Source organism: Bos taurus, chromosome 2, assembly GCF_002263795.3.
Source record: "Bos taurus isolate L1 Dominette 01449 registration number 42190680 breed Hereford chromosome 2, ARS-UCD2.0, whole genome shotgun sequence".
Classification (NCBI taxonomy): Eukaryota; Metazoa; Chordata; class Mammalia; order Artiodactyla; family Bovidae; genus Bos; species Bos taurus.
Window position 1 is genome coordinate 121025709 of NC_037329.1, and position 14186 is coordinate 121039894.

General features: G+C 40.8%; 1 protein-coding gene across 2 annotated transcripts in view; it reads right to left on the reverse strand.

The window, feature by feature from the left end:
* The window catches only part of ZBTB8A (zinc finger and BTB domain containing 8A), a 66218-nt gene that overhangs the window by 15194 nt on the left and 36838 nt on the right, over nt 1-14186 (reverse strand).

Genomic DNA, 14186 nt, shown 5'->3' on the forward strand with positions numbered 1-14186 from the left:
AAATAGGCTTCTTTCTTGCTTCTATGTAGTTTTTAACCTAAAGGGAGTATCAGCATTAAACAAACATTCATGTGGAGTTATAAATGACAAGTGCTAAGACAGAAGGCAGAGAAGGCAATGGCACCCCACTCCAGTACTCTTGCCTGGAAAATCCCACGGACGGAGGAGCCTCGTGGGCTGCAGTCCATGGGGTCGCTATGAGTCAGACACCACTGAGCGACTTCACTTTCACTTTTCACTTTCATGTGTTGGAGAAGGAAATGGCAACCCACTCCAGTGTTCTTGCCTGGAGAATCCCAGGGACGGGGGAGCCTGGTGAGCTGCCATCTCTGGGGTCGCACAGAGTCGGACACAACTGAAGTGACTTAGCAGCAGCAGCAGCAGCAAGACAGAAGGAGGGTGCTCTTGGTATAAAAGTATAAACTAGTTTAGATTGGGATGGAGTGTGTTAGGGAATACCTCTCTGAGAAGTCACATTTAAGTTGAGACCTCAAAGGCAATTAGGAATTAACCAGGTGAAGAATGAAGGGAGATGATTTCTGACTCCAGCAAAATGGTGCTCTAGAAAGTACTGAAACTTCTGGTCACAAATCTCTAGAGATGCTGGCTAAAATTCAGTCAAAACTTTAAAGGTACGGCTGAGTTGCTGGGGCAGCAACATGGGCTCTGGTTTTCATCAGTAACAGAAATTGGAACCCCCTAAGGGTTCAACCTTATTGAAAATGGAATAGTAAACTTTGCCCCTAAGTCCAGAGAAAAGGCAAAGAAAGTTTTTCTTTGCAGGGCCTCGGTTGAGGGAAAAAAAGTCCCTAGGTGAGATATCAAATCCAAGGTTGTGCTTTGTGAAGTTCTGGAGTCCAGATTTATTTTCCTTGTTTGGTGTGGAAAACTTAAGCTGAAAAATTTATATGGGAATGAGTCTTGGGCTGGTGGTGTCTGTGGGGACACCTTGCAGAAGTAAATGCCAAACTGCTTAGGAGGGAAGCTCTCAGAACCCGAAAAAAGTGAAAGTGTTAGTCACTCAGTCATGTCTGATTTTGGGACCCCATGGACTGTAGCCTGCCAGGTTCCTCTGTCCATGGAATTCTCCAGGCAAGGATACTGAACCAGGTGGAAAATAAGCTCTGCTTAAACTGAACTCAAAGTCATTCTCTTCACTACATAGTGGCTGGCTCATTTCCAATATTGTACCACCATGATGCCTAATATCTCCTACCTTAAAAACTCCCCTTGATGGTTCAGTGGTTAAGAATCCACCTGCCAATGCAGGGGACACAGGTTTGATCCCAGGTCCAGGAAGATTCCACATGCCTTGGAGCAACTGAGCCCATGCACCACAACTCCTGAGCCACCGCGCTCTAGAGCTCCGCAATGAGAGGCCACCACAGTGAGAAGCCTGTGCACGGCTCAGAGTAGACTCCACTAGTTGCTACTACAGAAAGTTTACGTAAAGCACTGAAGACCCAGTATAGCCAAATAAAAAAAATAACAAAAACATAATAAACTCCCATTGATTTCACATCTATTTCTAGCCAGAAATAGATTTCTACTCTAAGTAGATTTCTACTCCATTTCTCTACTTGCCTTACACAAAATTCATTGGAAGAGTTTTTGTCTTGGCTTTTTTCATTTGCTAGCTTCACTTCTCCTATCCTCATCAGGTTTTCATGCCCATCCATCAAAACCCATTTTTCAGAAAGATCATCATTAGTAACTTCCATGTTGTCAAATCCAATGCTCACTTCTTTGTCCTCGTTTCACTGACACAGTGGATCATTCTTTTCAACCTGAAACCCTTGTTTCACTTACTTGGCTGCCAGGATACCACTCCTTCATGGTTCTTCAATTGCCCACTCCTCAGTCTCCTCTCCTGATTCTTCCTGTCTAATCTCTAAGTGCTATGAGATGCAGGACATGCTATCCCCAAATATGGCAACTTGATAGTGAATATTATTAACCAAAGGAGTCTGAGTAAATAGGCAGAAGCAGGAAGGTCACTCTGACACCCCCTCCCTTCTCTGCTGCATCAGATCACAAAACCCAGGTGAGAGGTGTCCTCCCTAGACACAGAGGAAAGGAGCCTCCTTATCTCAGGCAATGAAGGGATGCTGAGAAGAATCTGAACAAACAGGCTGTACTGAGCGTCCCCAGTTCACTGAGTTTACCTCTTACTCCTTATCTACCACATTCTTTCCCACGACTGTCCACTCTTCATCAAGCCTAGCAAAAAACACACAGATCTGTCTCTTTGGGTCTTCATTTCCTTCTGAAGCCTACTGTGTCATGTAAAACTAACTTTGAGTAAATTCGTATACATTTCTCCTGCTAATGTGTCACTTTATTTTATTTTTTTTAATTTTTTTTTTAATGTGTCACTTTAATTTTCAGACACAGGCGAGGAAGAAGGTCAAGGAAAATTTTTTCTTCTCTATAGCTGGAATGTCCTTGGCCTCAGGCTCAGACCTTTCCTCTACTTATATCATTCCCTACGTGATCTCATCCAGGCTCATGGTTTTAAATACCATCTTTGAGCTTATAACTCACAGATTTACACATCTAGCCCCGACCTCTTCCCTGAGCTCCAGACTTATATTTATGTGCATCACCACTTAGATATTTAATAGGCATCCTGAGCTCAACATATCCCAAACCATACTCTTCATTCATCCTCATCTTAAACCTGCCTTTTCTATGGTCTTATCCATCCCAGGAGATGGTAACTTCATCCCACTTATTTAGACACAAAGCATTAAGAGTCATCTTTGATTCTGTGTTGTCAGCTTTACCTTCAAAATAAATCCAAAATCCTACCACTTCTGTCCACTACTGCAGATACCGCTTCAGTCCGTCACCTATTATCAACAGCCTCCAAACTGCATATGGTAGGTGGTCAAGATGTGTTGGTTGAAATAATGAATAAATAAGTAGTCAAGTTAGGACTGAGTAATAGGTAGAAGTAACTGATTTGAAGTGAAATTGGCAGAATTTTAAATACTTTTTGGTACATACAAAGAAATATTTAACAAATATTGGTCATTTGTTAGTAACAGGAACTACTTAAAGAATCAGAATCCCCAAATCTTAAAAATGAAGATATCCTTAAAAAACCATGGGACATCTTTGCACAAGAAGTTTTCCTAAGCTAGGTAAGGAAAACCTGATATAAATTCTGGTGCCATAAATACCAATTTAGGCATTTGTTGACCATGCAGCTTCATTTGGACATTGAAAAGACCTGGGGTACCAGCATCTTCAAGGTTTTCTTGTTGAGTGTTGTCTTCAAGAAGTTGCTTTCTTCTTGTCCTCCTTATAGTTAACCTTGATGTCATGGAATCATCCTTCACAAAGTGCACATTTTCTCCAGGCTGCATAATGCTCAAATTATGCTTATGCCATAATTATCATGTTAAAAAATTACCATGGATTAAAGACCTAAATGTGAGACTGGACACTTTTAATATAAAATTTCTAGAGGAAATCATAGGCAGAACACTCTTTGACATAAACCACAGCAATATCTTTTTTGATCTGTCTTCCAGAATAATGGAAATAAAAACAAAAATAAACAAGTGGGACCTACTTAAACTCAAAACCTTTTGCATAGTAAAGGAAACAATAAACAAAATGAGAAGACAACAGACGAATTGGGAGAAAATATTAATATTTGCAAGTGATTTGACTGATATGGGATTAGTCTCCAAAATTTACATACAGTTTACGACACTTAATAGCATCAAAACAAAAGCCCACTTAAAAAAACGGGTAAAAGACCTAAATAATCTCTTCTCCAAAGAAGACCTGAAAGTGAAAGTCACTCAGTTGTGTCCAACTCTTTGCAATGCCATGGAATATACAATCCATGGAATTCTCCAGGCCAGAATAATGGAGTGGGTAGCTGTTCCCTTCTCCAGGGAATCTTCCCAACCCAGGGATTGAACCCAGGTCTCCTGCATTGCAGGAGGATTCTTTACCAGCTAAGCACAAGGGAAGCCCAAGAATACTGGAGTGGGTAACCTATCCCTTCTCCAGCAGATCTTCCCGACCCAGGAATTGAACTGGACTTTTGCACTGCAGGCAAATTCTTTACTAGCTGAGCTAAAGAAGACAAACAGATAGCCAATAGGCACATGAAAAGATGTTCAACATCATTAATTACTAAAGAAATAGAAACTACAAGACATCTCTTTAAGCCACTCAGAATGGCTATCATAAAAAAATTCATAAACAGTAAGTGCTGGAGAGGTTGTGGAAAGAAGGGAACCCTTCTACACTGTTGGTGGGAATGTAAATTGGTACAGCCACTATGGAGAACAGTATGGAGGTTCCTAAAAACACTAAAAATAGAGCTACCAAATGACCCTGCAATCCAACTCCTGGGCATATATCCACAGATAAACATGATCCAAAAGGATACACGCACATCTATGTTCATTGCAGCACTGTTTACAATAGCCAAGACATAGAAGCAACCTAAATGTCCATGGACAGAGGAATGGATAAAGAAGATATGGTACAAATATACAGTGGAATACTACTCAGCCTTCTTTTTATTAAAAACAAGAAATAATGCCATTTGCAGCAACACGGATGGACCTAGTGGGTGTCATACTGAGTGAAGTCAGTCAGACAAAGAGAAATACAGTATGATATCCCTTATATGTGGGATCTAGAAAGAAATGATACAAACGAACTTACAAAACAGAAAAGAGACTCACAGACTTATAGAAGGAAATTATGGTTGCTGGGGGGAAAGGACAGTTAGGGAGTTTGGGAAGGACATGTATATACTGCTATATTTAAAATGGATAACCAACAGGATCTACTAATGTATAGCCCATGGAACTCTACTCAATGTTATGTGACATCCTGGATGGGAGGGGGTTTTGGGGAGAATGGATACATGTATGGAGGTAAAGAACCTGGAGGTAAAGAACCTGCCTGCCAACGCAGGAGACTTAGGAGATGCAGGTTCAATTTCTGGGCTGGGAAGATCCCCTGGAGGAGGACATGAAAAGTGCTCCGGTATTCTTGCCTGGAGAATCCCAAATCCCATGGACAGAGGAGCCTTTCAGGCTACAGTCCTAGGGTCACACAGTCTGAAGCGACTTATCATGGCACAGCATGGAGGGTTCCCAGGTTGTGAAGTGGTAAAGAATCCGGCTGCCAATGCAGTAGACACAAGAGACTGGGTTGGGAAGATCGCTGGGTTGGGAAGATCGCCTGGAGTAGGAAATGGCAACCCACTCCAGTATTCTTGCCTGGAAAATTCCATGGAGCCTGGCGGGCTACAGTCCATCAGGTCGCAAACAGTTGGACACGACTGAGCGACTAAGCCTGCACACGAGCACAGATACAGGTATGGCTGAATCCCTTCACTGTTCACCTAAAACCATCACAACACTGTTAATCCTCTATACCCCAATACAAAAGAAAAAGTTCAAAACAAACAAACCAACCCAAATAACAATTATATTTAAGATGCAATTTTTAAAATGGCACTTCATATCTTACACAACACTTTTCTCTCCTAGAATGAACGTGTGGAGTGTCTAATCTGAATACAGCAGCCAGAGCAACCTTTCTACAACATGAAATCAAGTCACTTCTCTGCATGAAACCCTCCAAAGTTCCCCATTCAACCCCAAAGTGCCTCTCTTGACCTGCGAGGCCCTATCCCACCTGCGCCCTGTCCCTCGAAGTACCCCTCTGCCCGCATCTCCTCTGTTCTAGCCCTCACACACGGCATTCCAGCTCCAAAGCTCATTCCCAAACATTTAAGGCAAGTTCCTGCCATGAAGCCTTGTGGTACTATTCCCTCTGCTTGGAAATTCTTCCCCCAGATACACACATAGCTCCCATTCTCACATTTTCTGATCTCTGCTCAAATGTCACCTTATCAGAGAGGCTTTATCATTCTATGCACCTCCCCCTATTCTTTATCCTCTTATTTGATTACTCTCTGTTTTCTCCTAGAACTTAAGGTCCTCGAGAGTAGAGGGTTTGCCTGTTTTGTTTACTCATATTCCCAGGTCCCTGTGCAGCACTTGAGCACACAACAGGTGCTTAATCAATGCTGTTGAATGAAAGAGTCAAAATATTAAAAGATGTAAGGAAATTGTTCGTTATAAAGAAGAATTAGCAGGCATGACAAGCAGGGAATTAGAACCCCCCCAAATTTGAGTAAAACAGAATAAAAATCTAATAGGCTATTAAATAAGCATGTTTAAAATGATCAAAGATAAAACGTGACGTACACTAGCATATAGTCGTGAACACAGACACTAGAACCAGGTAGCTTGACTGAAATTCTAGCTCTTTCACTTAATAGCTATGTGAACCTGGGCAATGTATTAATATTTAACCTTTGTATTGCTGTTTCCTTATCTGTAAAACAGAAGCAAAAATAGCATTTATTTCATAGGATTACTGTGAGGATTGAATGAGTTGATGGACTGGGTTAGCCAAAAATTCTTTCAGGTTTTCCCGCAACACTGGCTGCAAAAATCCGAACGAACCTTTTGGCCAACCCAATATCTACAGCACTTGAAACAGTGTTTGGCATGTAGTAAGTACTTCACAAATGTAGTTCTTGGTGAAGTACTACTCTAGCTATTTTCCTTTTACTTTATTATTATTATCCACAAGAATGGGGGGAAAAAAGAAAAGGCAGGTTTGAAGAGGAATCAAATGAACATGTGAAAAATGTAAGTAATGAAATTAAAACACCTCATGCTGCAAGATGAGTGCCCCATTTGCAGCTTCACATCCACATTCCTGGCAGGAAGAAGATGAAAAGACAAAAGGCAGTTACCAGGCAATTTTTATCTTTTTTATTGGGGGCGGGGGGAAGGGTTTTCCAGATGCCACTTCCAGGGAACTTGCAACTCAATGACTAGAATCACGTCACCTAGTCTTTAGGTGCACACTTTCACTAATGGTATATATCAATTTCTACTTCTCAGTTTTTGCCAACACTTAATATCATCAGACTTTTTAAGTTCTGCCAATCTTATGGGCATACCATCGTATGCTATTGTTTTTATTTGAATGGGCTGAACAACTTTTAATGTTTGTTGACCTTGATTAAGTGAATTTCCTTGTTCATTACAATGTTGCTAAGTACAACTGCGTAACAGCTAACCACCAAAACAGTGTTATACAATAATTGAGTATTTATTTAGCTCAGGCACTTGTGGGTTGGATGGGGCAGCTTGTCTGAAGTGGCTGTTACTACATGGTCTTACATCTTCCTCCCGGGACTAGGAGGCCAGCCTGGACAATTTCTTCTCACGACAGTGGCTAAAGGACATAAACCCAAGGGAACTACATGAGGTCTCTTAAGGCTGAGGCTTGTAGCTGCCACTGGGTTACATGTACTACGTCCTAACAGACTAAAGCAAATCACATGGCCAAATCTAAAGTACAGAGGAGAAGAAATATCTTCTGGTCTGTTAGTGGGAAGAACTGCAAAGTCATACAGCAAAGGGTGTGAATGTTGGTAGGGGGTGATGAACTGGGGCCAATAATGCTGTCTACACAATATCCTTTCTTATTTTTTAAACTGGGTTATCTTTTTTTATTGATTTATAGGTATCCTTTATATATCCAACAAACTAATCCTTTATCAGTTATAAGTCTTGCAGATATCTTCTCCCATCTGTGGTCTGTCTTTTTAACTCCCTTAATGGTCGAGTTTTCATTAAACAGCAGCTTTTAGTGTTAATATGGTCAAATGTATCAGTCTGTTAACGTGCTTTCTCTATCTTGTTTAAGAAATCCCTATCTCAAGGACATAGAGTTTCTTTTTTTAATTAACAAAGTTCTGTTTCTCATTTTTAGGGTTTTAACCGACTATTGATTTTGCATTTGGTATTCTAATATATTTCATAAAGATACCAATCTTTCTGGCACTATTTATTGAACAGAAAATCCTTTCCCTGCTAATTTGTAATGCTACTTCTGTTATACATCTAGTTTCCATAAATTCATGGGTCTATTTCTAAGCTCCTTTTTTGGTTCAATTCATCTATTTCTCTCCCCCAATACTGCACAGCTTTAATTACTAAAACTCTAAATTGAGTTTAAATTTAAACTCCAAATTTAAACTAAATTTAGAAAACTAAAACTAAAACTCTCCCTCATTAAGTCTCCTTCAAATAACATTAAAAAACATGATTGTCTCTTGTTCTTCTATATAAAAATTATGATAAGCTTATCATATTTCACTTTTAAAATATCCTATAGGGATTATTTCTGGAATTGAATTTAGAGATTAATTTATGTGAGACCATACATCTTTACAATACTGAGTCTTTTTCTTTAAAAATATTCCTTTTTTTTTCTTGGCCACACTTCATAGCATGTGGAACTTCCCCAACTAGAGACTGAACCTATGCCCCCTGCCATGGAAGCACGGAGTCCATCACTGGGCCACCAGGGAAATACCTCTAATATTGTCTTATTATCCATGAATATGGTATAATTCACCACACGTTTAGGTCTTCTTTCATATGCTTCAGTAATGTTTCCTTATTTTCTTTATGATCTTGAATGTTTTTTGTTAGATTTATTTCTGTTGCTTATAGGTTTTATTGCTATAGTGAATGGGCTAGTAGGCTTCATGGGCTGAGTGGAAATGCTGCTAAAATCTTACCATTAAGAATGTTTAGGGTCTTCTCTGGTGGTTCACTGGTAAAAGAATCCACCTGCCAATACAGGAGACAGGGGTTTTATCCTTGATCCGGGAGGATTCCACGTGCCATAGAGCAACTAAGCCTGGGCACAACTATTGAGCCTGTGTTCGGGAGCCAAGGAATTGCAACGACTGAGCCCATGTGCAGCAACTCCTGAAGCCCGTCAGTCCAGATCCCATGTTCCACAACAAGAGAAGCCAGCACAGTGAGAAGCCCGTACACTGCCAGTGGAGAGAAGCCCCCGCTCATCACAACCACAGAAAAGCCCGAGCAGCAACAAAGACCCAGCACAGCCAAAAGTAAACAAACAAATTAATTAATTAAAAATTGGTATCATAAATGAGTGCTAAATTGTATTGAATGCTTATTCTGTATTTATATGCTTTTTTCTCTTTATCTGGCTATTGGTTTCCCTAGGGCTGCTGTAACAAAATACCATCAACTGGGTGACTTAAAACAACAGAAACATACTGTCTCACAGTCTGGAGTCTAGAGATCTGAAATCAAAGCCAGCAGGGCCAGGCTCCCTCTGAAATCTTTAAGAGAGGAATCCTTTGCTTTTCCCTGTCTTCTGGTGGCCCCAAGTGTTCCCCAGCTTGTGGCTGCAGAACCTCAACCTTTTCTCCATCTTCACAGGGCTATCTTCTCCCTGTGTGTCTCTGTGTCTCCACAGGGAGATCTCTCCTGTATAGTTACAATGTCTCCTTATAAGGACCCTAGTCATTTTGAATGAAAGAGCCATACTCCAGTATGACCTCATCTTAATTAATTACACCTGTAACAACCCTATTTTCAAAGAGGGTACTGTAGGTTCGGACTTCAATATATCTTTTTAGGAGGAACACAATTCAACCCTTAACAATCTATTAAAATGATATATTACACTAATGGATTTTTTGGATATTGAATCATCTTTGCATCCCCGGAATACACACTAACCCAGTCTTTATTTTTCTACTTATTTAGAGGCTGAAAAGATAAATCTTGTGCTTTTTCAATTCTCCAATAATATATGTATAAACCAAGTAGTGGGTTGAATACTGTCCCTTCAAAATCCATGTCTACCTGGAACCTCAGGATGTAACCTTATTGGAAAGAAGGTCTCTGCAGATATAATTAGGATGAACTCATACTGGATTAGAGCATGTGTTCTAAGTCACTTCAGTCATGTCCGACTCTTTGTGACCCCATGGACTGTAGCTCTCCAGGCTCCTCTGTCCATGGGATTCTCCAGGCAAGAATAATGGAGTGGGTTGCCATGCCTTCCTCCAGAGGATCTTCCTGACCCAGGGATCAAACCCGTGTCTCTTATGTCTCCTGGATTGGCAGGCGGGTTCTTTACCACTAGCACTGCCTGGGAAGCCCGTACTGGATTAGGTTGGGCCCTGAGTCCAATGGCTGGTGTCCTTACACCAAGAAGAGAGGATGCATAAATACACGCAAGGAAGAAAGCCACGTGAAGAGGTAGAGACTGGACTTACTCAACTACAAGTCAAGGAATACCTGCAACCACCAGAAGCTGGAAGGATTCTCCCTGGAGCCTTTGGAGGGAGTGTGGCCCTGCTGACACTTTGGTTTCTGACTTCCAATCTCCAGACTGACAGAATAAATTTCAGTTGTTTTAATCCACCCACTTTGTGGTGCTTTGTTGTAGCCCACACTAGGAAGCTAATATAAACTGCATGAAATTGCCAATATCAAACTGTAATAAATAAAAACAGTAATTTCACTTAGTTGACCTAAATCTTGATTTAAAATGAATTAGTGAGGGACTTCCCTAGTGGTCCAATGGTTGACTCTATGCTCCCAGTGCAGGGGTCCCGAGTTCGATCCTTGGTCAGGGAACTAGATCTCACATGTTGCAACTAAGAGTTTGCATGCTGCAACTAAATATTCTGCCTGTGGCAACCGAGACTGAAGATCTCGTGTGCCACAACTAAGACCCAGCACAGCCAAATAAATAAATATTAAAAAAAAAAATGAATTGGTGAAAAGGGAAAGTATTTGTTTCCGTATTAACAGAAGAAGCTGTAGCTATTTAAAAGTTGCTATTCTAACTGTATCAAAGGGCACTTTTGGTTACTGGCCTGTTATGTAATTTCCCTTCTGTTTACTCATTATGCTATTCCTACTACTCCCCCTACAATACCTTCTTCTGGAAATAGCTCCTCAACTTTTCTTAAGAAGATCAACCCTTCAGTTCTTACAGGTCTGGAAGATACTTACTCGACTCATCACTCCAGAGGGCAATTTGTGACCTTAACCTGGCAAATCAGAGTACTGCATTCCCACGGTCAGTTATTGGTTTGGGGATGGACATATCAAACAAGGCCACAAAAGGAGGTTCAATCAAAGCAAGTCTTAGCACTTTTTATTGGACAACTAGGAAAGAAGACCAATCTTATGAGGATGTGAGCCTGGAGCTATGCAGATTTTCTGCCACCATAAGAGAACCTACATGAGAAGGGATCAACACTGGGGAAAGCAGAGCAGAGAAACAGACCAGATCTAACTGACATCATTTTTCTCTAGACCAGAGGCTGGTCATTCATTTCTGTAAAGGGCCAGATGGGAAATATTTCAGGGTTTGTGGGTGTGAAAATGTGATTTATAATAAATATGTATTTTGGACTTTGTCCATGGTTCCTGGCTCACAGTTCTCCAAACCCCTGGAATTTTCTAAGCGGTGAGAGCAATGGGAGCATCTTGTGTTATATTATTCGAAATCATATCAGAGCCATGAAGGTGAAATGGGGATCTTGTTACTTATAACAAGTCCCTTTCAACCATAACTGAGTTTATGTTAATACGGTGACATTTTTTTGACTATTTATTTGGCTGCACTGAATCTTAGTTGTAGCATTCGGGATCAACTTCACTGACCAGAGATTAAACTTGAGCCCCCTGCATTGGGAGTGCTGGGTCTTAACCACCAGACCACCAGGGAAGTCCCAATAAAGTAACTTTTGGAAGTCCCCTAAAGAATGGGAGATTGCCAGGGAGAACAATTAGTGGATTAACAGTCCCACCTCATGACCTCTGAAGAGGAGAGAGGGGCTGGAGGTTCAATCAATTACCAATGGCCAGTGATTTAATCAACCACACCTATGTGATGAAGCCTCCATAAAAACCAAGAAGGATGGGGTTCTGAACTTGCAGGCTAGTGAGCCAGAACTCACCCACTTGCCAGCTCCAAACTCCACAGGCCAGAAGCTCCTGGTTTCAGCACCTTGTCCTATGTCTCTCTTTATCCAGTTGTTGATTCATGACCGCTTAATACCCTTTGTAATGAACCGGTAAGTTAACCAGTTTTCTGAATTCTGTGATCCACTCTCGCAGATTAAGCAAGGAGGGGGTCCTGGGAATCTCTGATTTATAGCCAGTTGGTCAGAAGCATAGGGAACAATCTGACTTGTGATAAGCATCTGAAATAGGGGCAATCTGACTTGTGATTAGCATCTGAAATAGGGGCACTCTTGTGGGACTTGAGGTTTGGGGGAAAAACCCACAAATCATAGTGGGTCATAGATCTCTTTCACAACTATTCAGCTTCACCACTATGTTGCTCAACTCAGAGCATAAAAAGATCTAGACAATATGAGAAGGAATGGGCATGGCTGTGTGCCAATAAAGCTTTATTTACAAAAACAGACACAGACAGGGGACTTCCTTTGCAGTCCAGTGGTTAAGACTCCACATTTATAACACAGGGGGCTCCAGTTCAACCTCTGGTCCGGAACTAAGATCCCACATGCTGTGCAATGTGGCCCCAAATCAAACAAACAAAACCAGACACAGGCTCCTTTCGCTGACCCCAGCCCTAGGCTCAGTCATACCTTAAGCTATATCGATCCTTGGACTTTTAAGTTACTTGAGCCAATAAATGTCCTTTTCCTTAAGGCAATCTGAGGTGGTTTTCCTTTTAACTTGTAACCAAATAATCTCAACTTATGTTATATCTGAAGATTCTGAATTCTTTGTTAACTTTCATCTAACTATTAGTGTAACTATTCTTTAAAATCCATTCTTAATCCTGAAAGGAATCAAAGTTAGTTTCACAGAGGAAAGATAAATTGATGACCAAGTCATTGCCAGTTCTTTTTCAGACATGTCTTACATAAACACTAATTCTATTTTTAAAAGATTTAATAAAAGTTAATTCCTTGGGGGAGAAACAGATTTTCTTTTTCAGTCTAAGTTTCAACAAGAATTTGCTATGCAGGCAATTTGTAGACATTCAAAGTGAGCATCAGTATTGTTAAGAGTTGCAAACAGTAGTCACTGTGTACAAATTTAAACAGGCTCCTCACTGAGAGTTGATGGGGAGTGGGAGGATGTTAACAGTGAAAGTAAAGTGGAAAATTATCTTCTCCTGACTGCAGAGACTTGAACACTGTTTCGAAAAGCAGAAGAAAGAACAGAGGACCTCTGAAAAGGCTGAGAACTGGGGAATGATTTTAGCAACAGACTGTGTCAAAGGGCAGCCACATGACTCTTCCCTAAAGTGAAATACCTCAAGTTGGCAGATGAACTCCTAGAGCTATGTACTCCGGTCCTGAAAAGAAAAGTATACTTTCACGACAGGATGGAGACTGAGTTCCAGGGGCTTAATGAAAAGACTCCAATAGATAAAGGAAGGAGGTAATTCACACACACACAACTAGGTAACAAACATACGGCAAGGAAGAGAGAGAGAACGATCATGGATGACTCCAAGTTTTACGGCCTGAGTACTGGCAAAAGGGACTTGCCATTTGTTGAAATGGGAAAGACGAGGTGAGAACCAGGTGGTAGGGGCTGGGACCTGGAGCTCAATTTTGGACATGTTAACTTTAACATGTCCCGTTATTCATCCAACAAGAGATGAAGAGTGGGCAGCTGGGCACATGAGTAGAGTTAAGAAAATAGGTCCAGGCTGGGGATATAAGATTGGGAACCATCAGCATATAGATGGTATTTACAGTCATGAGATTAGATGTGATTACAAAGGAGGAGACTACATAGAACAGATACAAGTCCTTGGCACTCTTAACATTTAGAGAACGCAGAGATGAAGAGGACCAAGCAAAGATACCTGAGAGGAAAGCCAGAAAGATAAAAAGAAATATCCTAGAGGGGAAGAAAGCATTTCAAGGAAGAAAGAGTAGATCAAATGTGTTAGTTTTGGTAAGATGAGGACGAAGGGTTGACCACTGGATTTATCAGTAGAGAGTGTGTGTATGTGTGTGTTAGGGTGCGTTTAAGGGAGAATAGGATGAGAGAAAGAAGCACACACAACTCTTTTCAGAGTTTTGCTGTAAAGGGAAAGAGAATAAGGGAGGAAGTGATAGTAAGGGAAAATGGGATCAAGGCTGAAGAATTTGAATATTTTGTAAAGAAAAAAAAAAGATTAACTGAAGAAATAAACTTCCAAATGAAACAGGAAGAGATTGAGAACACATTAAAATGGTTACTATTAGAAAGGATTAGTGAGGGATGGGAGGAGTGGATTCC